This window comes from Mercenaria mercenaria, chromosome 2 (genome assembly GCF_021730395.1).
Source record: "Mercenaria mercenaria strain notata chromosome 2, MADL_Memer_1, whole genome shotgun sequence".
Taxonomy (NCBI): domain Eukaryota; kingdom Metazoa; phylum Mollusca; class Bivalvia; order Venerida; family Veneridae; genus Mercenaria; species Mercenaria mercenaria.
In genome coordinates this window covers 48,393,096-48,420,733 of record NC_069362.1, presented here as the reverse complement: position 1 = coordinate 48,420,733, position 27,638 = coordinate 48,393,096, and the positions used below count along the sequence as shown (strand labels likewise).

The 27,638-nt window shown below is 36.5% G+C and overlaps 1 long non-coding RNA gene across 1 annotated transcript; it reads right to left on the bottom strand.

Annotated features, from left to right (window-relative positions):
- Positions 1-2,176: 2,176 nt before the first annotated feature.
- Positions 2,177-26,364, bottom strand: LOC123563907 (uncharacterized). The gene is made up of 9 exons (XR_008369793.1): positions 26,145-26,364; positions 16,418-25,584; positions 15,837-15,951; positions 14,774-14,887; positions 9,320-9,511; positions 8,905-9,005; positions 8,268-8,374; positions 4,547-4,853; positions 2,177-2,840 (listed from the first exon to the last, which is right to left on the bottom strand). It is a non-coding gene; the product is annotated as an uncharacterized LOC123563907 (long non-coding RNA).
- Positions 26,365-27,638: the final 1,274 nt, after the last annotated feature.

Below are 27,638 nucleotides of genomic sequence, written 5' to 3'. Positions count from 1 at the left end.
ATATATATATATAAATATCTCTTGCTACCTCGCCTAAACGATTCATATAAATGTTTTGAATTATTTAGATTATTTCAGGGTTCAGGCAAATCACTCAATTTTTTAAACTAACAACCTTCAACTAATGATAATCAGCTCAAACGCCTTTAGGCTAGAGACACGATACTTGACTGGTCCTTTGTAGAAGTTCCCGTCAAACGATGTCTTTGAACGTACAACATCTCCTATCGCATAGATGTTCAGCCTATATCTTCTTAATTGAAGCTGCAACTCAATATGTTTGCACTAACTCCTGGATGCTCAGCACTTATATGCTATCATATAGCATACAACTACCATATAGGTATAACCCCGATGCCTTGGTTGTACTTCGCCAATAACGCTGAACCTCGTCTGTAAGCTGGAACTCTCCTACTGTCTCAGTAGACTACCAAACTATGTTTCTGTCTCAGCTTCCGATGTCCAGCCTATATTTGCTGTTGTTTGTAGTATTCAAGTACCGTTAAGGTAAAACCCCTATGCGACTGCCCTATAGCTCAAAACCTAGTTCTTCTTTAGTCTATGAAGGTGAAATGTCTTCTTTTAAATAATTCATCCGCCCTGCAGTGATATACAAACTGTCCTATTCAGAAGCTTTTAGCCTTAAATTGTCTCTGCCAATTTCTCAACCAAAAGTTTATCAATTTTTGACATTGTATTATAATGGTATTATAGAAATTTGACTCTTTAACTCGTTAGCATAGACGGCGTATGCATATAATATTTTCAAATGGTCAGGATTATTACAATATAAGCAATCAAATTGTAGGATAATGACTGTACCTAAATTGCTATAAAACTACAAAGACAATTATTGGTGGATTTCAATGCACGTTAAATCAACCAATTATATATAAGTTATTCGTACAATATTTGTGCTTCAAATATACGCTAAAATGCACCATTTGCCGTTCTCACATTTAAAAAAATCAATGGGAGGATACCCCGACCCCCACATTACCTCTACGTACTATGAAAAATGTTCCAGCTACGGGTATCCTCCCCTTGATTATTTTTTTAATGTGAAGCATTATACATTGTACTTGAAGCATTAATATTGCACGAATAACTTATTCTTTCTCAATTCTTTTATATAAAATGTATTGTTTTACTAGATATTCGTGTAATATTGCACATGTAAACTGTGGTTCATGTACATGTGTGCAAGTATTTATTCAAAACAGATGGTTCGTGGTAACACACTTTCAAAATATTATTATGACTGGATATATCATTCAAGGGATGTGTCTATAAGTATATATAGTTGTTAAAAGGAATTTTGCCATAAGTCAAGCTTTGTCATCATGATTCCGCGCAGCGTGAAACGCGAAATGACGATGGCGAAGGGCGAGATCATGATGGCAAAATGCAAAATTAAGCAATTTTCGAGATTTCACCCTTAGCCATCGTGATTTCACGCTCTGCTTTCTCTATGGATATGAGAAGCGCGAGGCCACGACAGCGAAATGGGAGATCGCAAACTTTTAGCAATTTCGTGCTTCGCCATTAACGTATAACCTGCACATGTTTGCGGAGCGCGAAGAGCGACATAAAGGTGGCGAAGCGTGAGATCACGATGGCGATGTGAGAAATTAAGAAAAATTAATGTATACAGTTAACTTCAAATAGAACAAACACCGTTATAATGAATTTTCGGTAAATTTTTGGTTTTAAGGAACAATTCAAAATGTCCCTACAATGTAAACCAAAATGTTTATAGCAAACATGATTATAGAAATTATCGGATTTTTCCATGCCCCAATGTTAAAATATACATTGAAATAATATATATTAGGCTATAGCGAATTAAGAAGTTTTATACAAGGCTTGAATATTAGCATTGGGTAGACATTGTACTAACATACTGATTCATAAAACAAATATTAAAAACTTAGCGTGATTGTTGATATATCTCAACGACATCTAAAACCAAGTATTTCACTGAAATCTTGATCTGATAAGTTTAAGGTCTTATGAAATATAATATATATAATGTAGTTACCTATTATGCCATTGAAAAATCACCAATGATAAAGAAAGAAGATATTTATCTCACTGTGAACTGGATGTCACAAACTGTAATACCCGGTGTCATACCCGGGCAATAATTGGGTACAATTATTTGATTTCTATTTGATTTTATTTTTTCCAATAATGTGGCCATGGAATAATTGATAATTCGCTATCCTGTTTTAACTAATTTTCAAATAGATCTGTATTTTCCGCATTTCATCTCGTTGTCTTGTGTTAGGTAAATAGTAGGCATGTAAACATTTTCAGTAGTTTTGCTGCTTATATTTAAGAAATAGGTACGTTCCACATTCCACATTCATTCAAAATTTCATTGTCATTTAATATTTAATAATTTCATCTGAAATATAAAAATGTCACACATCGAACGACACAAGTTTAACACATTTTGATAGAAACAAAAGCATATATTTGCGTCCGTGTTTTACGGAACGCACTTGTTTGCCTTTGTTTTTTATTTCAGGCAATAAGGGCTTTGTTTGATGGGTCATTCATTTCATGTGATCTATGTGATTCATCGGTTGTTCCTCTTGTTCTCTTTTTGTGTATAATACATGATACAACTATGATAACTATAATCACAAATATGCAAGAAGGAGTAACAACAGCGGCAATTATGATATTGCAACTATCCGTATGATCAGAATCGCTGGGTAGAGATTGACATGCTGGTGCACAAGTTTTGTCCTTCAACATTGTGTCCTTTCTTGTCATGTTTGATCTAGTTCCAAAAAATGTCAGTGAAACATTTCCTATCACATCAGTTTTTCCTGCAAGTAGAACACAGAGCAGCATAAAATGTTGTTAAGAACAATTTATAAAATTTTTAATGTAACGTTACATGTCTGCAATGCTGTATACGTGTGTTTATTGTACAAAATTGAAGAAATCTGAAATAAAAATATTGCAGACGAAATTAATTGAACAGAAATATTTTCATCAAATAATCAAAGTCTTCGAGTGTTTTCTTTTTCTAATTTATCATAGTTCAGGAATTGGGTAAATATCTAAGCATCTGAACGATGTAAATACGTAGTAAATTAGACAATAAACCACGAGCAGGCCTTGACTGTTTTCATTCTTATATTGAAATATTTTGATTAAAACCATGCTGGTCTTCATTTTTACGTGCAGTAATTAACCGGACGTCATGCGGAAATTTGACGTCATAATTTGACGTGATGATTAGTGGTTCGCGCGTCAACCGTTGTTTATCGGAGAATAGACATAGCTCAATTTTCTTCTTTGTTTGACTGGCAATCAAATTGAGCCATGTTAGAATTTCAAACATCCTTGTAATTAATTCTTATAAAACACAAATAAATATAAATTCAGTTTTATTGAAATAAGGGTTTAATTATCGATAGTATTAAGAAACGAATCGAGGTTTGTAGTATTCAAACATTCATTTATTTATATTTTATAACAAAAGGGTCATGATGACCCTGAATCGCTCACCTGAGTAATATGAGCCACATATGTAACATTGCAAACTGATGCTAAAATATTAGAAAGTAGGTCAGTAGGTCATATTCATTGTCATTGAAAGTCAGTTTTAAGATCGGTGTGCAAAACATGTCATCCAAATTTCAAGGTTGTATCTTAAAAAATAAGAAAGTAGGTGAGTAGGTCAAGGTCACAGTCTGGTGACCCCTAATCACTTGGTGTCATCAGGTAATTATAATTAAACAATCTAGATAATATGATCTGATATTTTTGAAGTATTTATTCCTAAATAATTCATATAACAATTGACCCCCAGGGCGGGGCCTCTTTTCACCCCAGGGGAATAATTTGAATAATCTTGTTAGACATCAACTAGGCAGTGCCACACACCAAATATCAAAGACCTCTGCCTTGAACTTTCAGACAAAAAGTTCTTTTTCCTATATAAGTCCATGTAAAACATGAGACACCCCAGGTCAGGTCCTCGTTTCACCATAGGGTTATAATTTGACAAATTTTGGTAGAGGACCTCAAGGCAATGCTACATACCAAATATCAAAGGTCTATGTCTTGTGGTTTTAGAAAATTATATTTTTAAAGTTGTTTCATATATAAGTCTATGTAAAACTTTGGCTGGGCCTCTGTTCACCCCAGGGGCACAATTTGAACAATCTTTATAGAGGACCATTAGATGATGCACAAGCAAAATATCAAGGCTCAACGCCTGGCGGTTTAGAACAAGAAGATTTTTAAAGTTTTTCCTTTCGGTTCTGCATGGAATTCAATTCCTTGAAAAGTTTTGAAAGGGGAGTACTCAAGGATCTTTCTTGTGAAGTTTGATGTAATTTTGTCCAGTGGTTTTGAAGAAGAAGATTTTTTTAGAAAATGTTGACGGACGCACGACGGACGACACACGATGCACGACACACGACGGACGACGGACATTTAGCGGTTACAAAAACTCCCCATGAGCCTTTGGCTCAGGTGAGGTAAAAGGGATTGGTCATATTTATAAAACAATCAACTCTACCATTAGACTTGAGCTGGAATCTCCAAAGTCCAAATGCATCTTCATCCCAGAAATGAACTGATGTAAGAATCTGTTTTCTTCTTGTTGATTCTGTTTGCACACTGTTTGATTTAAAATCCTGTAAAATTGACACTGTCCCGCTCGGCGAGATCAAATACATGCGCATGTATGTAGCAGATGTGTGATAAGTTACTTGAATCTTTACGGTTTTACGACATGCAGACAACCTGATGCAATCATAGAACCGGCAATATCTTGAGAACAGCTATAACAGAACTCTGCAGTATATCCTTGTGCTTCATCATAGCTATAAAACAAAATACGTACATATTTCTATCATGTGACATATTCGGGTTTTACCTGCGTTTGTCACGCGTTTACTCCATGTAAACTGTCTCAGTTATAAATATCTATATTTCGAAGTCATTATTCACTACTTCAGCTATAGTGCTATTGGTTACGACGACGGAAAAATGTCTTTATTGCCGCAGCATACGAAAATGTCGAAGGCTTCCGTAATTTTCCGTAAGTCCCGATCCCATAAAAGGGACACAAAATCTCCCCAAACCCACAGTACTGAATATGCTGTAAAAATGTATCTGATAAATCAAGAAGTGTCAACTATCTCTGTGACTAAGGGAATAATATGTTTGACTCCAATACTCATAGAATGCATTGATCACTTGTTAAAAACGATAACCAAAAGGATTATAATTACCGGAAACTAAAAAAACGATGCGGATGAAGGTTTATTATGTAAGAATACTTTTCTAAGAATTAATATAGCTAAAAGCAATGATTAAACCAAGCTGATATTTGGTGCAAGGCTACAGCTGATATCTCCAAACCCTCTTCTCTTTCTTCTGCCATATGTACAATCTTTGTAGCATTTAATAGTCCAAATTCAAACACTGTGTGAACTGATGAAAATATAAAATTATTTACAGTATCACTAATTGTACAAGTGTCATTCAAGAAACTGCGGCAATGACAGTCATCAAAGTATTTTTTTTTCGTTTTGATTTTATGACGGGGCAATAATCGATACGTTTAACTGTTCACTGTTTCGGGGGACGAGTTTTCTGTTGCTAGGTAACGAGCATGGACTTAAATTTTCTTTCTCTATGATTGTCACAGAACGTCATCAGCTCGTAATTATGATATGGAACAGTTTCATCTTTCTTTATACGAAGGATTTAACTTCTCTTTAATTGTTCGTGCATCAAAGATTTTTAGAATAATCGCACATGCTTTTGACATTCTTTCAACGGAAGAAGAATATGTATAACATGGAGTTAAATCATTGCTGTGTAATTAAAGCTAAATATGGCCATATCAATTTCCAACCGTTGCGTTTCTGATTCATGTAGGGAATATATGTTCTTCCGCAGTAGAATCTGATTCATCTATGTAGATCTAATCATTATTGAAAGTCGCATTATGATAGAGCTGGCTTCTTCTCAATGGACACTGAATTTTATACCCGTAAGATGCAAGATCTGAATTTGACACAAATTGAATCACAGAAAGCCAAAAGGTCTATGTTCACTTCCTATTAATTGCTCATTGTTACAAATTGTTAAAAGAAACTTCAGTTTTCGAATCCAATTTTCGTGCTAATAAGATTATTGCATGCTCATATGATTAAATTCCATGACAGTACACACAATATAATTATGGTTCATATTTAACAAAACGGATGACCTGTATTTGTATACTGATAAAGAAAATACAACGACCAAAAACAAACTCAACGAACAACAAGAGGGCCAAGAGGGCTCTAGGTCGTTCACCTGAGTAATACACCATAACATTGTAAACATTTTTTACCTAGTGATTTCATATTCTGACCAATTTTCATTAAGGTTGGACTAAAACATGGCCTAAGTGTAAACAAGCAAAAAGGTGACATAGCTTTTGACCCCACATGACCCAGATTTGAAATTATCCAAGACTTTATGATAACAAACATTCTGACCAACTTTTATGCAGATAGAATAAAAAACGTGTCCCTATGGTGTAAATAAGCGTATTCTTTGATTTGACCTGGTGACCTAGTTTTGACCTACATAACCCAGATAAAAATTAGTCCGAGATTTAATGCAGACAAACATTCTGACCAAGTTTCATGCACATCAAATGAAAAATGCAGCCTCTATTTCATCCATTTTATTTTACTTTGATTTCACTTGGTGACCTAGTTTTTGACCCGGATGATCAAGATTCAAACTTGGGCTAAAGATTATCAAGATCATCATCTTCACCAAGTTTCAGGAAGATAGGATCATAAACACGGCCTATGGAGTGTTATCAAGCTTTTTCTTTGATTTGACCGGATGACCTACTTTTTGACCCCACATGACCAAGATTCGATCTTAAGCTAGAGGTCATCAAGACAAACATTCTGACCAATTCTCATGAGATTGAAACTTGAAGTCTCTAGTATATTAACAAGATTTTCCTTTGATCTGGCCTACTGTCCTAGTTTTTGAACCAATATGACCCAGTTTCAAACTTGACCCAAGGATCATCACGACAAACATTCTGACCAAGTTTCATAAAGATTGAATTATAACTGTGGTCTCTAGAAAGTTTTTTCCTTTGATTTAATCGAGTGACCTAGGTTTTGAACCCACATGACCCAGATTCAAGTCTGACCTAGAAATCGTTAAGACAAACATTCTGATTAAGTTTCACAAAGATTGAATCACAACTATGGCCTCTAGTGTGTTCACAAGCTTTTCCTATGCTTTGACCAGGTGACCTAGTTTTTGCCCCTTTATGACCCAGATGTAAACCTGACCTAGTGGTCATCAAGACAAACATTCTGACTATTTCTCATGAGTTTCAAACGTAACTTGTGGTCTCTATAGTGTTAACAAGATTTTCCTTTGATTTGGCCTACTGACCTAGTTTTTGACCCAACGTGACTCTGATTCACACTTGGCCTAGAGATCACCAAAAAAACCCATAACTTTCATAAAGATTGAGTCACAACTACAAGCTTTTCCTTTGATGTGGCCTAGTGACCACACATAATCCATTTCAAATCTGACCTAGAAATCATCACAATAAACATTTTAACCAAGCTTCATAAAAGTTGAGTCACAAATGTGGCCTCTAAAGTTTTCACAAGCTTTTCCTTTCATCTAGACTAGTGACCTAGTTTTTAACCCAACATAAACCAGTTTCAAACTTGACCTAGAGATCGTCAAGACAAATATTCTGACCAAGTTTCATTAAGATTGAATCACAACTATGGCCTCTAGTGTGTTCACAAGCTTTTCCTTTGCTCTGACCAGGTGACCTAGTTTTTGACCCTAAATGACCCAGATTCAGATATTGTATAGAGATTATCAAGGCCAACATTCTGATCAAGCTTCATAAAGATTGAGTCACAACTGTGGCCTCTAGAGTGTTCACAAGCTTTTCCTATGATCTAGCCTACTGACCTAGTTTTTGACCCCACATAACCCAGTTTCAAACCTGACCTAGAAAACATCAAGACAAATATTCCGACCAAGTTTCATAAAGATTGTGTCACAACTGTGGCCTCTAGAGTGTTAACAAGGCAAATCTTGAAGGACGACGGACGATGGACGACGGACGATGCACGACGCACGCCGACGGACGCCGGACAATGACCGGTCACAATACCCCACCTTGAGCACTTCGTGCTCACGTGAGCTAAAAAACAACAATAACAACAAATAAAACGAACATTTCAGTCCAGCTACGTTTGTTGTTATATTTGTTGATTCTTGTAAACAATCCATGTCTGAAGAATAAACAATTAAATCTTGGATGTCTGCCAATTTCAGCTGCGGTCTAAAATAAGACATTGAAATCTTTTAAAGTACTTTCTTTAGATAGTTAAGACACGTTGAGACAAATGTTACAAGTTTTTTGTCATTCAAAATTTTGATTTAAATATTTTGAATTACATTATTCATCTCGGACCTTCAAATAGATTTAACTATGGAAGCCTTTTTGGTAAAGCTAAACACTGTTGACATTTTCTTATATAAATGTTTTTCTATGAGCTTAATGAAACTTTTCACCATATCTTTTATCATATGATAAAAGTACACATCAGAGAACAATACATTTCTTTCGTGACATTTACTGACGGTTTAGAAGATTCAAACCCATTTCCTGACATGTGAGTTATTAGATTTATGACCATATTAGATATTGTTCAATTAGATATTATTATTATTATTATTATTATTATTATAGCTATATAAATACAAAATGTAATGAATTTTATTGGTTAAAAAAGTCTGAGAAGATAGCTGAAATAATATTTTATGTGCTATATATATATATATATATATATACCTAAGCAATATTCTTACTTTGCTTCCGAGGCTAACGCTATAATTCCGGCAACTTGCGCGGTTGCAGCAGATACTCCCGCAAAACCTGTTACACATTTGTTCCCAAATGATGTAGTAAGCTAGAATTGAAAAAGACAAAATACTGTTGTTCAAAACTGTCCTCTTTAGCTAGTTTTACTGTTGCTTGTGGATTACAACAAGCGTAATAATATTTATTAGAATTTAATTTTTAAAAAGGCCTCAAAAATGCTAAACTCTATACATTGCACATTGTATTTGACATCTATGTGGCCAGTATTCAACTATTTAATCGCGAGTTTATTTCCGATTTTTTATAGGCAATATTATTGCATCAATGTTCATCTCTTGATTGAAAAGAAAATGTAGTTTAAGAGTTGATTAAAGACAGAATGGTAAAAGTATAATTATTTACCATAGAATTGGCAGTGAGATTATTTCCGTTTCGAAGTCCCGAAGTTAGTACACTCGCGCTTATGACTGAATCAATCGGAATTGTTCCATTTTGACCAACTGCACTCACTGTGATTGTATACTCGTTATTAGCTAGCTCGTGTCCAGGAGGACCGACCGTAAATACCTGTACAGCTCCTAGTCCTCTTCGACCCTAAATCGCAAAAACATGTATATACATTATTCTACTTAAGTTCTTAATTCTAGTTTTTCCTATAACTATTATACAATGTATAAGCTATCGAATATCTAGTATCAAAATATTATAAGTTGTTCATTGTACATTTATATGTTTGAATTGCATGATAAAACAGTTATATTAATGAGCCGTGCCATGGGAAAACCAAAATAGTGGGTTTGCGACCAGCATGGATCCAGACCAGCCTGCGCATCCACCTACTGCAATTAGAGAAACTTTTAGCGAACAGCATGGATCCTGACCAGACTGCACGAATGCGCAGGCTGGTCTGGATCCATGCTGGTCGCAAACACACTATGTTGGTTTTCCCATGGCACGGCTCTAATATCTTATTGTTCCTTCTCTTGAGAAGGAATACTTAGAGCCGGTAAGTCATACTTGACTGAGCAAGTGACCTCGAAATCTGTTGTCATTACGGGCTGGCCAATCAAACTCCGTGACCATAGAAATATTCTCTCACGTTAAACATATTATTTCCTAATTGAGGCGACTCTGACTGAACCCGTTCCGCGGATAACATAGGATGATTGATTGATTCTTTTATTTCCTCCATTCTTGAAGGGCATAACATGTGTACAAACAGATAGACATATAAATAGAGAACGATAACGAAAACATTATCGGAAAAGTTGATTATGTCTCTGTTGGTAATTCAGGGTTTACAGACATGGTAAAACAGGGTTTTCTTTATATTCAATAGTACAACTATTTTGTCACGTATAATGGTTTCACTACCCGATTCCCTGTTTCTCAACAGTACCATTTTACATGTTATTGTTACAAATACCGTGCGAGAGTAGTATATCAGCAAATTTACATGTAAACAACAAAATAAATATTATCGTTTCCTTCGAATGTATGGTTCGATATGTGAAAACAAATCCCATTGCGACCCTCTAATTATATGTAACAAATTCACGCAACATGTGGAATTTGATTGACAGAGTCAAATGTGTATAGCCAGTGTATTCTTATTGCCGTATTTACTCCATTGAAAGTGGTAACGTACTTACTCTGGTATTGGATTTAACAATTTATGTTAGCATAAATACTAGTCGGACTAATCCGACGTATACAGTTTGTTTTATATTGTGATGGTCAAACTGCTGTGGCTGCAAAAGTCAGAAATTAAAAAGCAGCCATTCAGCGACAGTAAGCTTGTCTACATAAATACCTACTTGACGAGGGACTGTCGTTTTTGTAGAATTTCTATCAGAAATGGTAAAATCTTGAACAAAACGACCCCTGAGCACGATTGCATCAAAATGTTAGTCTGAGACTGTCAAGCAAAAACTTTTTCTCCGTAATCGGTGATTTTTCTTTGCAAGCATACAAAATATCGACCAAAAATGAATACAACGCAGTGTGAGGTGGGTACAGTTGCAACGCATTACGGTGGATCTTGTTTCTTTAATGTTCGCCACTGACTTTAAATTGGAGTAAACGGTATTTTCCCAAAATTCTGGCCCTCTCAGCCATATAAGGTTTCATTTATGCTTGGATTTGATACAAACTTGCATATGTATGCCCAATCACATGATCGCGCTACGTCATTTTGAGCCCAAAAGTGAGAGTGGAAACGTAAACAGTGCTAACTACGGTACTACAATTGTCTTGCCAAAACCTTCTCGTTTTAACGCTATTCCTATTCAACCACTTTGGATAGTATGCGCTCAATGTGCAAGTCAATTGAACAGGAATAGCATTAAAACGAAAAGCTTTTTATGGGGAAATCATAGTACCAGGAATAGTACTTTCAGATAGGTTTCGAATCATATGCATGATATAAACACAATATATAGATTAAAAAACTTATGCCCTGATTTTCAATTTTTGTTTACCTTTCTATTTTTACTTTCGAGCTCAAAATGACGTAGGGCGATCACTTGATTAGGCACACTGTGCATGGAATTTTTATCTTAATAATCTCTAGGTCAAGTTCAAAACTTTTTCATGTGGAAACAAAAACTAGGTCACCAGGTCAAATCAAAGGAAAAGCCTGTTAACGCCATACGCCACATTCATGCCCTTATCTTCAGTAATGTTTATCTTGATGATTCTAAGGCTAAGTTTAACATTGAAAGATAAACGGAGAAACAAAGTACAAACAACAAACAAGCAGAAAGAAATGTTACAATAAATGAATGACAAAAGCTTCATTTTCCTCTGAAAACTGTCACAGCACCAATCAAACATATTAAGAGACCTTTAACTCTAGTGCCAAGAGGACGACAAGAAATCAACTCATTTCAGTTATTCTTATTATAACAACTGAAGAGAAATTACAGCTGGGAATATACTTAAATATGCTAAAACATTATTAAAAAACCTGTAAAAATGACAAATGGTTGCAGCATGTGCAGTGTGTTGGAGAATACTCCCCCGCCCCGACCCCAATGCGAACCCGACTTCGATATTGTGACTAAAACAAAACAAGAGGACCATGATGGTCCTGAATCGCTCACCGCTTCCCACATGACCCAGTTTTGAGTATGACGTCGTTTTTTCTATTATTTGACATAGTGACCTAGTTTTTGAGCTCATGTGACCCAGTTTTAAACTTGACCTAGATATTATCAAGATAAAAATTCTCTCCAATTTTCATGAAGATCCATTGAAAAATATGGTCACTAGAGAGGTCACAAGGTTTTTCTATTATTTGACCTATTGACCTAGTTTTCGAAGGTACGTGACCCTGTTTTGAACTTTACTTAGATATCATCAAGGTGAACATTCTCACTAATTTTCATGATGATCCATTGAAAAATATGGCCTCTAGAGAGGTCAAAAGATTTTAATAATTTTAGACCTACTGACCTAGTTTTTGACCGCAGTTGACCCAGTTTCAAACTTAACCTAGATATCATCAAGATGAACATTCAGACAAACTTTTATACAGATCCCATGAAAAGTCTGGCCTCTAGAGAGGTCACAAGGTTTTTTTATCATCTGACCTACTGACCTAGTTTTTTTAGGCATGTGACCCAGTTTCAAACTTGACCTAGATATCATCAAGGTGAACATTCTGACCAATTTTTATGGAGATCCATTCACAAGTATTGCCTCTAGAGAGGTCACAATGTTTTTCAATTTTTAGACCTACTGACCTAGTTTTTGACCGCACATGACCCTGTTTCGAACTTGACCTAGATATCATCAAGATAAACATTCAGACCAATTTTCATACAGATCCCATGAAAAATATGGCCTTTAGAGAGGTCACAATGTTTTTCTATTATTTGACCTTATGACCTAGTTTTTGATGGCATGTGGCCCATTTTCGAACTTGACCTAGATATCATCAAGATCAACATTCAGACCAACTTTCATACAGATCCCATGAAAAATATGGCCTCTAGAAAGGTCACAAGGTTTTTCTATTATTTGACCTACTGACCTAGTTTTTTAAGGCACGTGACCCACTTTCGAATTTGACCTAGATATCATCAAGGTGAACATTCTGACCAATTTTCATGAAGATCTCATGAAACATATGGCCTCTAGGAAGGTCACAATGTTTTTCTATTTTTAGAACTACTGACCTAGTTTTTGACCGCACGTGATCCAGTTTCAAACTTGACCTAGATATCATCAAGATGAATATTCAGACCAAATTTCATACAGATCCCATGAAAAATATGGCCTTTAGAGAGGCCACAAGGTTTTTCTTTTATTTGACCTACTGACCTACTTTTTGATGGCATGTGACCCACTTTCGAACTTGACCTAGATATCATCAAGGTGAACATTCTGACCAATTTTCATGAAGATCTTATGAAATATATGGCCTCTAGGAAGGTCACAAGGTTTTTCTATTTTTAGACCTACTGACCTAGTTTTTGACCGCATGTGACCCAGTTTCGAACTTGATCTAGATATCATCAAGATAAACATTCAGACTAACTTTCATACAGATCCCATGAAAAATATAGCCTTTATAGAGGTCACAAGGTTTTTCTAATATTTGACCTACTGACCTAGTTTTTGAGGGCACGTGACCCAGTTTCAAACTTGACCTAGATATCATCAAGGTGAACGTTCTGACCAATTTTAATGAAGATCTTGTAAAATATATGGCTTCTAGAGAGGTCACAAGGTTTTTCTATTTTTAGACCTACTGACCTAGTTTTTGAAGGCACGTGACCCAGTTTCGAACTTGACCTAGATATCATCAAGATGAACATTCTGACCAACATTCATAAAGATCCCATGAAAAATGTGACCTCTAGAGTGGTCACAAGCAAATGTTTACGGACGGACGGACGCACGCACGCACGCACGCACGCACGCACGCACGGACGGACGACGGACGACGGACACCGCGCGATCACAAAAGCTCACCTTGTCACTTTGTGACAGGTGAGCTAAATAAGGACAGCAGAAACCCTGTCAGTTTGTATATTAGATAAATCGGTCTGGTCTATGATGTAAAAATCGCATATAGTAAGCATTTAATCAAACAATCGATATTGTCAGTTGATATTTTGTATATAATAAGGGATGAGGTAAATGAAGAAAACCTTCATGCTTTAATATCAATAATTATAACTGAGGTGTATTTACTACGAAAGAACATGGCGTTATTATTTGGCAGGCGATTTAGTCAAATAATTATGGTTTAAAATAAAGAAAAATGACTGCCATGCCATGTGCCTCCATCCAGATTTCAGTCTCTGATGCCGAGTATGTAGACAGAGTAGATGTTAAAAGAATGAAGTTTCGACTTTCGTGATATAACATCTTCGGACGTTCAAAACTTCACTTCATACGACAAAAAGGCCCATCTGGTATAATCGATACCGCCTGGGGACACAAATATGCCGTAGAAGTTAAAGTTTGAACAAAATCTCAAAGTTTCTCAAAATCAGTTGATAACTTCATACTTTCAGGTTCAATTCAATGTATTTAGTTAAAATCATTAGCCATACAAAACTTCTTTATTCTTATACCTATTGATAGTGTTTCGCATCAAATTTAGTCTCATTATAATCAAATAACTTAATAAGCAGTAATCCTGAAACTAAGCTTTTTATTTCAAAATAGTAATAAAGAGAAGTCTTAGGCTTACGTGATATTACATGGAAAACTTTAGTAGCAACGTGTGATATAAATAAAATACACGCATATCGGTGACGTTTTACCCAACATATATATGAGAGACGTTGAAGGGGAAGGCGAAGTTTGAAATCTCAAACTCTCTAATGTTATTAGTCTCACCGGGAAAGACCACCCGCCGCAGTTATAAGGTCAAAGATTCCTGTAGCCTCTTTCGTGGCGCAGAAGGCTTTTTCTGGAATAATATGTCCTTCCGCATTCCCGGCACACAAATGTCTGAAATGTAAATGCGCTTTAGTACTACAATAATAATAATATTTCATATTTTTTTTTTACACCAAAAAGGACATTCCGAACAAAATGTCTTAAAATAAGATATCTGGAAACAACATATACGTTTTATGACCAACGAAACCAGTACAATTTCCGATTTCTATTGACAACTGTTACTGACGCTCATGTCAGATGCGCAAATGTATTTTATTCAACCTAAGAAGGAATTCAAAGTTAACGTGACTGAAACTGTTGCTTTTTCAAAAACTTAACAGTATTTGTTACAAGGGTTACAAAGAATGATCTAGACATGGCATTTTAATCTACCTAGAAATGTAGTACATAAAGTGAAAGTTGGTGCATTTTCAATTAAATCAGTCAAATTAAGTATTAAGTAGTTCACTTTAGGTGAAATGTCACAGTTTACAGTCGGCAAAAAGCTTTCATTTGTCATAACCATTTGAATTTTAACAGACATATAATGAGATTTTTCTTACAGTAAGCAGTACAAACATGGGAAAAACTTTAATGAAGCAGGTTAATGAAATACAAAAGACTTCCAATAACAAATCTTTAAATCACGCCCCCGTCTTAGCATCAAGAAAAACGGACCCCTGCTTAGCACTTTGATAAATCCGGCCTCAGAAGCTATTGAAGGCTCTTAATTTGTAATTTCTTAAAGTGTATATGTCAAGACAATACTCGTACAAATATCCGTGTCGCAAAGTAGTCTTTTACCGCCTTTTAAAGGGTTTATCTATTGAATTTGCGAAACGTCTTAACATCGTCAACTTTGTTCACTTCAGCTGCCCGGTTGCACTTTTAGAGAAAACGAACGGACTTTGAAACAAGAAGCTTGTTGCCGAGTGTTGGATTTTAAAATGAGACGGCACTCATCTATGTTTTCTTTTATTTGAACAGGTAGGTGAAAAGATATTTAACAAAATGTTACCTTTATCGAGGAATCCGCCATCTTTTTGGCACCCCAGATTAGCGAAAAAGTCACGTGGTACATGCACCCTGGCAAAAGGAACATTTAGGAAACTTACTCAGTAAACGATTCCTCCCTGTATGAATGTAAATACTCTGGTGTTACATTCGTTGAATTGTTTATAAAATTAAAGCAGAGGTTACCATCCTGTAGCACAAATGATATACGGTTAATAAATACAGTACACTATATAATTGAAAACATGACTGGTTCCCTGTTAGTATTTCCCACATAAGCACCAGTTTGTCCCTTAAAATCAAATCGATAGATTAATGAATTTATTATTTTGTTGCGATAATTTAAAAAATGTCAAGATTAGATTAGACTGTACAGTTTTCAAAATTTAAAGGAACTACATAAATATATACATCCCGGTGATGACATACCGAAATACCCAGTAAGTTCCAAAATTGCCACACAAAGCCTTAATAGCTTTTGTAGAAAGAGTTCTCAACATTTACAATTCGACATACTTCTTCAAAATGAAGTGAGAGTATCAAACATAATAACTCCAGTAGAAGCTCGTTTGACAACATACTTACTATATTTGGCTGAAGACCAATCAAATCTGTATTTATCCCTATATCAGTTACGGCAACCACGACGCCCTTTCCACTATAGCCACGTGACCATGCATTCTCGACGCCCATCCCGTAGTAATGGTCACATACTAGATTTGACTGGTCAAGATAAAACACAACTGCATTTTAGGCTTTTAAGAGTGCATAATGTTGGCAAATTTTAGATTTTTGATTGTTTTTAGATTTAACTTTTAAAATAATCAGGGCGTTCTCTTACACTTTCATTTTCAGCATTCTTGTTTACCCAAAGCAAACCTTTACCTACAGTTTGTAGCAATTGCAACAGGTCACGTTCGATGAACACAGGCACCATGAAAATAACTCGCATATCAATTAAAAAAAATAAGTATCTAATTTAGACATACCTATCAATAAGAGGTGAAACATAAAATAAAACATTTCTATCTTTTTTTCTAATATTTTGCCTGATCTGATACGACATTGATTTTAACCAACTCAACATGATTCACGGTAAGGAAAGAAAGTAAGTGAACATGATTTAATTTTGTCGCTGTTCTGGTTTGAAATAAAGTTTGAACATTCAAGTTGAACTTACCTGTACTAGATCAAAATATGTTTGGTTTTGGTCTAAAGATGTTTCGTTTGTTCTACTAACCTCAATGTAGTTCTTCACTTGCTCTATTTCAATTAACTATAAATTTAAGATGAAGAATTATATCTGTCAACTATGCAGATTTTAGTCATGGTCATAGCATATAAAAGTGCTTTTATAACATACTCGTTTCTATTCCCCGTTAATTACAGTGGTACCGGAAACGTGAACATTTTTCAATACACTGCCGCCTGAATTTCATATCAGGTGCATGACGTTATTTAATGTGTTGATGCATTAATTATTTTCTTATTTAATTCAGTTTCTTCTACTTCTTCGTTCGCGACTACACTGGCAGACCAGTAGCCTCAATGAAGTTTGTGGTTTTCCGCAGATCCTCAATGCCTCCATACAGTTTCTGGTGGATTGAGGTTTCTATCGGCCAAGTTGCAGCTCCCTCCTGTTCATGCCTTTTACATCTCTGAAGTATATGCTCCATAGTCTGATCTTCCTCACCACATGGACAAGTTGGTGATGGTGCCAGTCTGTATTTCTTGTACATGTGAGCATTGAGCTTGTTGTGCCTCTTGAGCGAAGCCTGGCCAGCATCACTTGTTCAGACCGATGAAGGAGATGAAAAGCATCTTCCTCAATTCTTGGTCTCATTAGTGCCTTGATGATGGTGACTTTCTCTTTGTAACTCACAGGTGTTGTTGGTTGCTCTGCCTGAGCTCCTAGCTTAGCCAATTGGTCTGCCTCTTCATTGCCTGCAAGTCCACAATGGGATGAAATCCACTGAAGTGCTATTTTGCAGGAAATACTCAAGCTCTGCATTATCCTGGCTAGCTGCGGAGCTTTACTGTTGATCAGAGCTTCCATAAGAGTGCATCTGTGAGAAAGACGACTGAGGAGCTTTCTTCTGCCGAGTCTTCAACCATTGAGACGGCCTTCATGAGTGCTTCAGTCTCTGCCTTGTAATTGTTGCAGTGCTTTCTTGTGGCTGCATGTGGTATTTCTCTCTTGCCAGATGGGTATTAAATGAAAACTCCTGCTCATCCATCTTAATGGCGCATGTAGCTGATCCATCTGTATAGGCATGAGTCCATTTTTCCGGAGGATAGTCTTCATTGATCATAGCAAGTGTGAGTCTCTCCCGAATACCTTCATCCTCTTGCCTTCTGCGGTCAAGACAAGGAACAGCAAGTCTCACAGTCACTGCAGACAGATCATTCGCTAGAGGGTTCATAATGTTTTCACTACCTAGGGGAGTCGTTGGTATGTTCAGCACAGTTTTGAACTCTCGAATACCTGTTAGCTTCTCCATGAAGAAGATTGGTGTAGACTTTGTAGCACCTGTCATGATCCACAATGCTTGATTTTGAACCTTGTCTAGAGCCTTTTGGTTAGTTTTGGCAGTAGTGGACCAGGCAGTTGAGCTATACTCTAAGTGGGGTTTCACTGTTCCCTGATATACTGTCTTTAGTATTTACTTCCCTTCTGCTTGACTAATGTAGGGTTTCCAGGTTAGCCGTTTGTCAAAGGTCATTCCAAAGTATTTTGCCTCGTCTGCTTCAGTCAGCGAAGTATTTCCCATCTTGATTTTACCCACCCTCTGCGTTGACAACAGGGAGAATAGTGAAGTGGACGATTTTTTCTGTATTGATCGAGACAAACCAATCTTCAGCCCAAGGTGAAACCTTTTGATGGCTTCTTGTATACTGTGTATGGCTGTCATGGCATGTTCTTCCTTACACCATAACACCAGGTCGTCAGCGTACAGTGCAGCCTTAACTCCTTTCTGTAGTTCAGGCACCAGGTCATTGATGAAAAGCAGAAAGAGTGATAAGACTCCGCCTTGCGGGACACCATGACGCAACAGGAACTTTCTACTGCTGGCATGTTCTTAGCTTACTCTTGCTCTCATGTTATAGAGGTACGACTTAATCCACCTCAGCATGTGACCTCCTACTCCACTCCTCATCAGTTTGACGAGGAGTTCATCAGTATAGACTTTGTCGAACACTGCTGCAGATCAGTCCAGACTTTGTCGAACACTGCTGCAGATCAATACATGCTGTTAGCACGATTTTCTGCTCTTGGAAAGAGTCCTCTATCTCTTGCGATAGATTAGTGTTCTGGTCCTCTGTGGAGCGGAATTGTCTGAAGCCAGCTTGTTGCGTTGCGAGTAAGTTGTTAGTCTCCATGTACCACTTCAGGCGTGCATTCACAATCCTCCCAATGGTCTTTCCAACACAGCTGGTTAGGCTGATAGGACGGTATCTTGCAGCCTACTTTGGATCTTTCCCTTTCTTATAGATGGGGTTCATGACTGCCTCTTTCCTTATCTGTTGAAGCAGTCCTTGTGTCCAGCTGTAGTTGTAAATCCAGGCGTTTGCACATTGCTGCTGTGCCTAGATGTGTCAGCATTTCATTTGTGACTCCATCTGGTCCAGGAGACATCTTTGTCTTCAACTGCCTAGGAGCTGTCAGTAGCTTATGTAGTTTAAGACTGTTTCATGATTCTGATGCCGCTTGGCTTGTCTGCTTTTCCCTTTTTTCTCTTCGGGCTTTCCCTTGCCGTTCCCTGTTGATGGGGATGTTAGAAACATCTTTGTAGTTGGAGGCAAAAGTGTTTGCCGCTTGTTTACCGTCAACAGTTCACCATTCTCTTCCAAATTTTCTGGGCCTCTTCCTGTGTCTTCATCGTTCAGCTGTCTCGTCAATCTCCACAGCTTTTGGCCATCTCGTTCTAGGTTGAGCGAGGGTTTTTATCTCCAGCTCTTCCTCTGTGCTTCCAGTTTGTGCCTGAGGAATTTGTAGAGAAAGGTTACTTTCTTGTGATTGTTTTCTGCTTCCTCCCTGGCTTCTGATAACTTTGCCTGTAGATTCTGCAACTCATCACTCCAGTATGGCTTATACTCCTTTCTTGCTCCCCTTGGAATGGCGCTGTAAGCAGCCTTTAGTACACTGGTGTTGAAGTCTTTGACAACCCGGTTGATGTCTTTACCTTCCACTCTGATGTCTTTGCAGAGCTTATCACTCAGACTTTGGTAAAAGGTCCATCTGGCCTTCTCTTGTATTCTGTCCATAGTAAGATGGACTGGGCGATGGTCGCTTCCTCTTAGTTCCCGCCTGGCATGGCCATGTATGTCATTAGTACATAAAGCAAAATCAGGGTTTGACGTTGTTTGCCAGCTTCTGGAGTAAAATGTTGGAGGGGGAGGTGTGGGGTGGGGTGGGGGGGGGGGGGGTGGAGTCCTCCGGCCTGTTGATGAGGTTAAGCTTGTTATCATCTTGCCAGGTTTCCACTTCCTCTCCACGTTTATCAAGGTGGTCATATCTCCAGCTTTGTGAGTGACTGCTAAAGTCTCCTCTACAGTGATGAACCTGGTTTCATCAGTTGTAACTTTGTCCAGGGACAGAGCTTTGTCCCTTGGAGAGTATATATTCACAAGGTTCAAAGCGAACTCGTTTTTTCTTAGGCTCAGAACTTGGAAGTCAGAGTCATCCATATGCATGTTGGTCTGGGCAGCACTGTTCTTGACCAATGTCATGATGCCTACTTTTCGTCTGCCAATTCTGTCACAGCGGAAACACTGGTATCCTCTGACTTTGAAGGATTTCTCTGGTTGTAGGTGAGTAGTTTCCTGTATGCAACAGACATTGATGTCTTTTTCATGGAGGATATGCTCAAGTTCAGCTTTCCTGTTGAAGACACCCTCCGTTTACCAATACATCAACCTGAAAGGCTGATGCGGATTGGTTTTTCTCCTTGGTATGTTCCTCCTTCTCTTTGCATGTTTTGGATTGAAGGAGGGACCCCCAGTAGCTGTGGGTGGACTCTGTTGAGGCTCAGAGCCCGGCTCTGAATCACCCTAGAGGGACTTCAGAGATTCAGTACAACATTGTTGAATACCGAATTGCTGTGTAGCCATAGCGATATTGCATGGTGCTGTGGTTTGTTAAGAGAGTGCCAATGGCCCAGCTCCTCTGTCTTCAACTCTCTATGTTTCTGTCGGGGTTACCTCACCCTTAGTTCCGAGTTCATACCCTACCCTGTGAACGCAAGGGCTATTTGTCCCATAGCTGGGGATCTGTTCATAGGCATCAGGGCGTGTCCACACACCGGTGGGCCTGGCATGCCACATGTCTGGGGGCAGACCTCCTCCGAGTCCCCTGCAGTTCTGTCTGAGGCCGCAAGGTGCTCAGTTACCGTGTGGCGCCAATTGGGAGGCACAGCAAAGGGGCTTGTTTGCAGAGAGGCTATGTACAGGCAGGGAAGACTTACGCATACGGCTTCTTTTTCACCAGAAGGCTAGCCAGCGGCGGAAGCTGAAAGCGGAAGGTGACATGCACACAACACACGGCATACCACACTTGACGCATCTGCAGACCAATGCTACACTGATTTAGTTCAGTATTTTTAACCTTATCCAGGCTATTGAACAAATGCATAATATTAACATTATATTTATACGTGTAGATACGTATGTAATAAAAAGGCTATCATCTTTGCATCAGGAAATATGCACTCTTTCTATAGCGGAAGAATATTGCACTCCTAAAGTCGCACAGTATTTCCGCTGCAGAACTCGTGCATATTTCCCGATACAAAGCTAATAACCTATTAATATAAAAGGAGTGCGTTTTCGCAACTGATGTTCATGTGCAAATATAGCCAGAATTCTTAAATTGCAATCGAATCTCATTGTTAAGCCAAAATCATACATAATTAAGTGATGCTATATCAATCAGCTAGACTTTAATGGTATTGGATGATAATCTCAATACTGCTGAAGAATAAGAAGTTTGTGCGTGTATTGTCATATTCTAATAAAATTAAAGCTCACGTAAACACAACTACAACTAAATATATATATATAATTTAATACCAGGGTGTTAATAAGGTTCTGACTGAGGGCATCTGATTGTTTGTAATTGTTTGTAATTAGCTCGATAAATTCAGAACTGTATCACTGCATCTATACTATTTCATCTTATCATATGTTAGCATATACGTACAGATACATGTCCTCATGCTGCCTTTCATACTGTGTAACAGATTTTTATATTAAAAACATGACCTTTTATATAAATATTTTTTACCTTGAAAGCATAAATTAAGGTTAGGAAGTATATCTTCAAAACACAGAAATATTTGATAAACGTACAACATCTTTACAAACGATCTATCTGACCTTTACATGTCCTGCCGTACTGTCTCATATGTCGGATACTTAAAATATTCTCAAAAAGTTGCCCCTCTTTAAAAATGAATAACATTTGTAAAGAAATAAAACTAAACAATTTCTGAAAACTACGTTCAATCTAGTTATTGGTAATTTCAGCAGTGGGACATTATTGCAAATGCATCGAAACGGTTGCGGTTTTAGACAAGAAGATATTTTTTTAAGTTTTATCTTTCGGTTGCCATGACAACTAAACTTCTGTTTGGAATTTAATTCTTTGAACAATTTTGCAAGGGGGCCTCCAAGGAATCATTTATGCGACGTTTGATGTAAATCTTCCAATTGGTTTTGAAGAAGAAGATTTATTTTAGAAATTGTTGACGGACGTACGACGCACGACGGACGACGGATCGAGCAGTCACAAAAGCTAGAACACCTGTCAGATCCCGCGCTTAATGAATCATTTAATAATATTATACCATTTAATAACATTAAACTTAATTCTATGAAGAAAAGTGGTGAAATAGAGCTGTTAAATGTCGTTGCTAATAAGGTCTTTATAGATACGAAAGTCATAGGATTTGATAAATTCATTTATTTTGGGACCGCACACAGTGCACACAGACTTTTGAGATAAAGTGTAATACACATAATAAAAAACGTCACGACACAGTTGTTATCTTGCAAAGAGAGTTATGTCCATAAATATATTAAAGTTGAAATACATTTTCTGTTCTCTTTAATTCACTGAATAACACCTGCGCTTTGTAAGTATTTAAGTATTATCCCCTCGCATGATATGTTTGCTTTTACGCAACCGATTATGTTTCAAACGTTCAGTCATTTCTTTGTTTGCTTTTATTTAATTTGAGAATTAAAATCATTGTATTTCATTTTAATATGTTAAATTCTTCTGGAGACTCAACTAATACTGTTAGCCCCAACATCGTTATTTAGGAAAATTCCACAGTGTTTGTGTGTCCCTGAGCATGGTCCTACATTGATGGAATGTTCGGCGGTTTAAAAAAAGTTAAACTTCTGTCAATTGATATCACGGTTGTCACCAACGCAAACGAAAACTAGAAGTATCATCATTTCAAAATGATACACAGCCGCATTAGCCAATGCACTCTTTAAGCTACGAAACATGCATGCACTCTGCACCTTGTATTTAAAAAGCAATACAAAATGTAGTTGTTAAAGTAACATTTTCATGTTTTTATGTAGAACATATTTTACAGAACACATACTTTACATCATAATTATACTAATCAGAATCTAGGAAACTTTGACAAAAATAAGACTGAAAAGGAGACCCGAAAAGTAGGGGAAGAAATGACCAGTTTGAAAGCATCAAGGGATACGAAATGACCAAAATGGTTGACAAGGGGACAAGTTGACTGTAAATCGATTTTAGGAATGTCATTCAGATATGGCATGTTTGAAGTCGAATTCACTACCGAGGGGATTCAGGTTTATGATGTAAGCTATTTCAGTTTGAGTACCTGCACACCCCGTAAGAAAATATCATCTATTACATTCGAAAAGCTGTGGACCTTCCACCAATCAAAATGTACAGTTTTAATCAGCTGTTATGACCTTAACCCCAGATATATACAGGAAGTAAAGGAGGAGACACAAATCATCAGGTGTTAACGTTTTTCAATATGCAACACATTTATTGATATCGTTAATCAAACCATCTCATTATTTGATCTGTCAATGCTACAAATTTACTTAATTCTTATAAGCTGTACAAAATGATATTTAAGGACATATATGTGGTTATTAAATGCAGACGCCATACAATAACTTTAATCGTGTTAATTCTATAAACAACCTATTGAAATTTGTATTTTGAAAACAAAAATGTTTAGAAATAGTTGTCTATTATATCTATTCATCGTTACGGAATATGTCTGCTAATTTCGATATTAAAACACACACGCACGCACGCATGCACGCATGCACAATTCCAAAATATATACATAGCAATTTGAAAAAAAAGATATGCAGAAACACCTTCCTCCGAATGTATGCCCATGAAAAATAATTTTTATTTTTATTTAGAACTTTACAGTCTGTAAGTACTTAATCATACGGTAAGCTTGTGAGACACAATGATAATAACGGATCGACGGATAACGCATTATCTTGACATATCGGATCTATGAATTATTAATATGAGCAAAAACTAATATGCGGTATTCCTTTTTCTCGACTTGAATGTTTCAGTTTAGCAAGTGTTTTACACAGCTTGTTTAAAATATCATTTTTTAAAATAAACTTCACCTAAGGAAAATATCAATTATTTGTATCTTAATATCAATAAGTATTAGTTGCACGTGCACCATAGGAGATAAGAGATGATCGTTTAAACCTATGTACTTGGTTAGCATACAGTTTTAATCATGAAAAAAAACTGTTATCGTGTCAATGACTGATACCAAAAATGACTCATCCAATATTGACATCTTTATTTTCACAACAGTTACAGTTCTTTATCAATAAAAAATTAAGGTTTAGTTTATTGTAATTACATGACATTTCACTAAAAATATAGTTTTTTAATTCCACCCGCACAAATAATTGCCCACCACGGTAAATATTGAAGTATTTATTATTCTAATATGCTTGTCTCTGTTATAACACTCTTACGATAGACTGGCGTCACGTTAACGTGCAGTGACGTCAAAGTTTTTATTGCGACCAGGAAAGAGCGCTCCTATATTTTATCTGCTGTTTTAGATAAAGGACATATTAGAATCGAAATAATTTATAGCAAAACCGTGTTTTAACACTATGTATACACTCGGGCGGTAATACGTCGCACAAATAATTTCACTCAGGGTGCGCCCTCGTGAAATTATTAGCCCGACGTACAACCGCCCATCGTGCATAAATAGTGTTAAAGCACTCTTTTGCTATAAATTATTTCTTAATTATTATTATATTATCAACTCCCGGCTTAAATATTAACGAAAATATTTATCAAGTTGTAGGCACAATTAATATAACGTGAACAATAATTGGCCTTATCTATTTCCAATTTTTATGTATTTGGTTTATTTTTAAAATATTCCAAAATCACTGTTCCACATTTATGGCAGCGTAAATTTAAAGCTGATTTCAGTAAAAAGTAGGTTTTGAGTTTAATTACTAAATTTAAAATTCAAATCGTACTGTTACTAACTATATTCATCAAAATATGAACATCATATCCATTATATACTTGTTTAAAAAAAGTGAAACCACGGTATTTAACAGGAAAGAAGCTGAAACTAGCAAGAATTACCTACCTGATTTTTAAACTTCCTTTTTACTCCTCCAATTGCCTCATTTATGGTTCTGCCTTTTTATTGGAATATGAAGGTTGTAGGAGTTATCTTCAAAGTAAATTCATTGTTTGCAAAAATGATTTATTTAGGAATCAACCTAAATGTATGCAAATATGTTGCTGTCTTAGTTATGCTAACTGTAGGTATCTACGATAATAACATAACCTAACGATATGGACAAAATCTATGCAAAATTTCCAAGATTTCTTAAAGAAATGGCATGCATATGAGAAAAATTGTTCTGCGTTTAATACGTTATACTTCTTTTTAACCAACAACACAGCAAACATCTTGAAAATATTGGTCGTTTTAGGAGACTAATTGAGCCGCGCCATGAGAAAACCAACATAGTAGCTTTGCGGCCAGCATGCATCCAGACCAGCCTGCACATCCGCGCAGTCTGGTCAGGATCCATGCTGTTTGCTTTAGAAGTCTATTGTAATTAGAGAAACTGTTAGTGAACAGCATGGATCCTGACCAGACTGCGCGGATGCGCAGGCTGGTCTGGATTCATGCTGGTCGCAAAGCCACTATGTTGGTTTTCTCATGGCGCGGCTCCATTGTAGATTATATCATTTCCAAAATATTTTCGATCTCTATATACATACCTGGTAGAGTTTATTCCAGTGAGATTTCTCAAGTTCCTCAAAAACGGTATCATTGAGTTCTTTTGAAAACAAGAAAACAAATTTCTCAGAAGATTTCTCTTTTTCCAGAATATATTGGAGAGAAATCACTGTCATATGAAACAGTAAAACTATTGGCATGAAAGTGTAACCATTCATCATTGCTGTTTAAAGAAACTACTGCACGACATAACATACCATTGTACTTATCAGGTTTTGTATCTTATGTGAACAGGTACGAGTCATAGTTTTTTATCTACTAAGGATGGCATGTGTTTATTTAGTTCTTATGTCATTGTTAAAATAGATAAACGTTTATTCTTTAAAGGCCAAAATACTTCAGGTAAAATTATCTTTAGATTGTTGCATAACAGCAAAAAAATATAATTCATTGCCAAGACATTGTAACATTATGTATGTTTGGCCATCGGTGCTCTTACTTTTATACATTGCAATATATTTGGTGATTTAAAATTTAGAACAGAAGACATATTAATACTTCATAGTTAGAGTGAGTTTTATATGTGCACAGAAAGAAATAAAATTAGGTATTTATCCCTTACTTGAGCATAATATCAATACCAAGCACACGACAGTAACAAACTTTAAGAATCTTTCACTGGTTGTAGGTGTGGATCAAAATATCTTGCATACCAGACGGGGATTTCCGGTAATTTTACCGGTGCTGGAAAAATCCATCTTACACCCCGGGGTGTAAGATGACTCTCGTGCTTTAAATGACGTATTACGAACTACATATATGTAGAAGATTTATGTAGTTATATATATTTTATTTCGAAAAACGGAATTAAAAGTCCAGTACCTTGACAGTTCCTCTTTGTTCCTGATAGTATATGTCTCGATTCAAAACACGTTATTTTATCAAAAATTCATAACGTTACGCTGCAACTGATTAAACAAAACCGGAACTAAACATTGTTATTTGTCTTTGAAACGTCATGACGTCTTTCATGTTTACGTACGTTGCTTTCCCGCGCTTTGTTTACATACGGTACAATAAGAAATAGTTCTAAAAAGAAAGCCGTTCGACTGATTTTATTTTTATTATTATATCTTGATATCGGTGTGCAAGAAAAAGATTCTGTCACTGGTTATAGGTGCAGCTGGGAATATCCGGCTCTCGGGTAACTGTTTATGCGGTAACTCGGTAGGAACCTCGTTACCGCCTAAACAGTTACCCTCGAGGCCGGAAATTCCCATCTGCACCTATAACCAGTGAAAGAATCTTATAATCTAGCCGAAGGGTATTACCACAAAAACAGATACCCGAGAGCCTGGTACTCCCATCCACAAATTGTTTTGACACCGTATTTTAAATTATAAAAGAAATAAAATAAAACGACTAGCTATTGATTCTTGTAGTAGCGTCTGAATTTACGCATTAACTCATAAATGACGCATTTATCAATAAAAGAAATCTAATATCGTCATTTTCAACGAGAGAGTCATAATAAA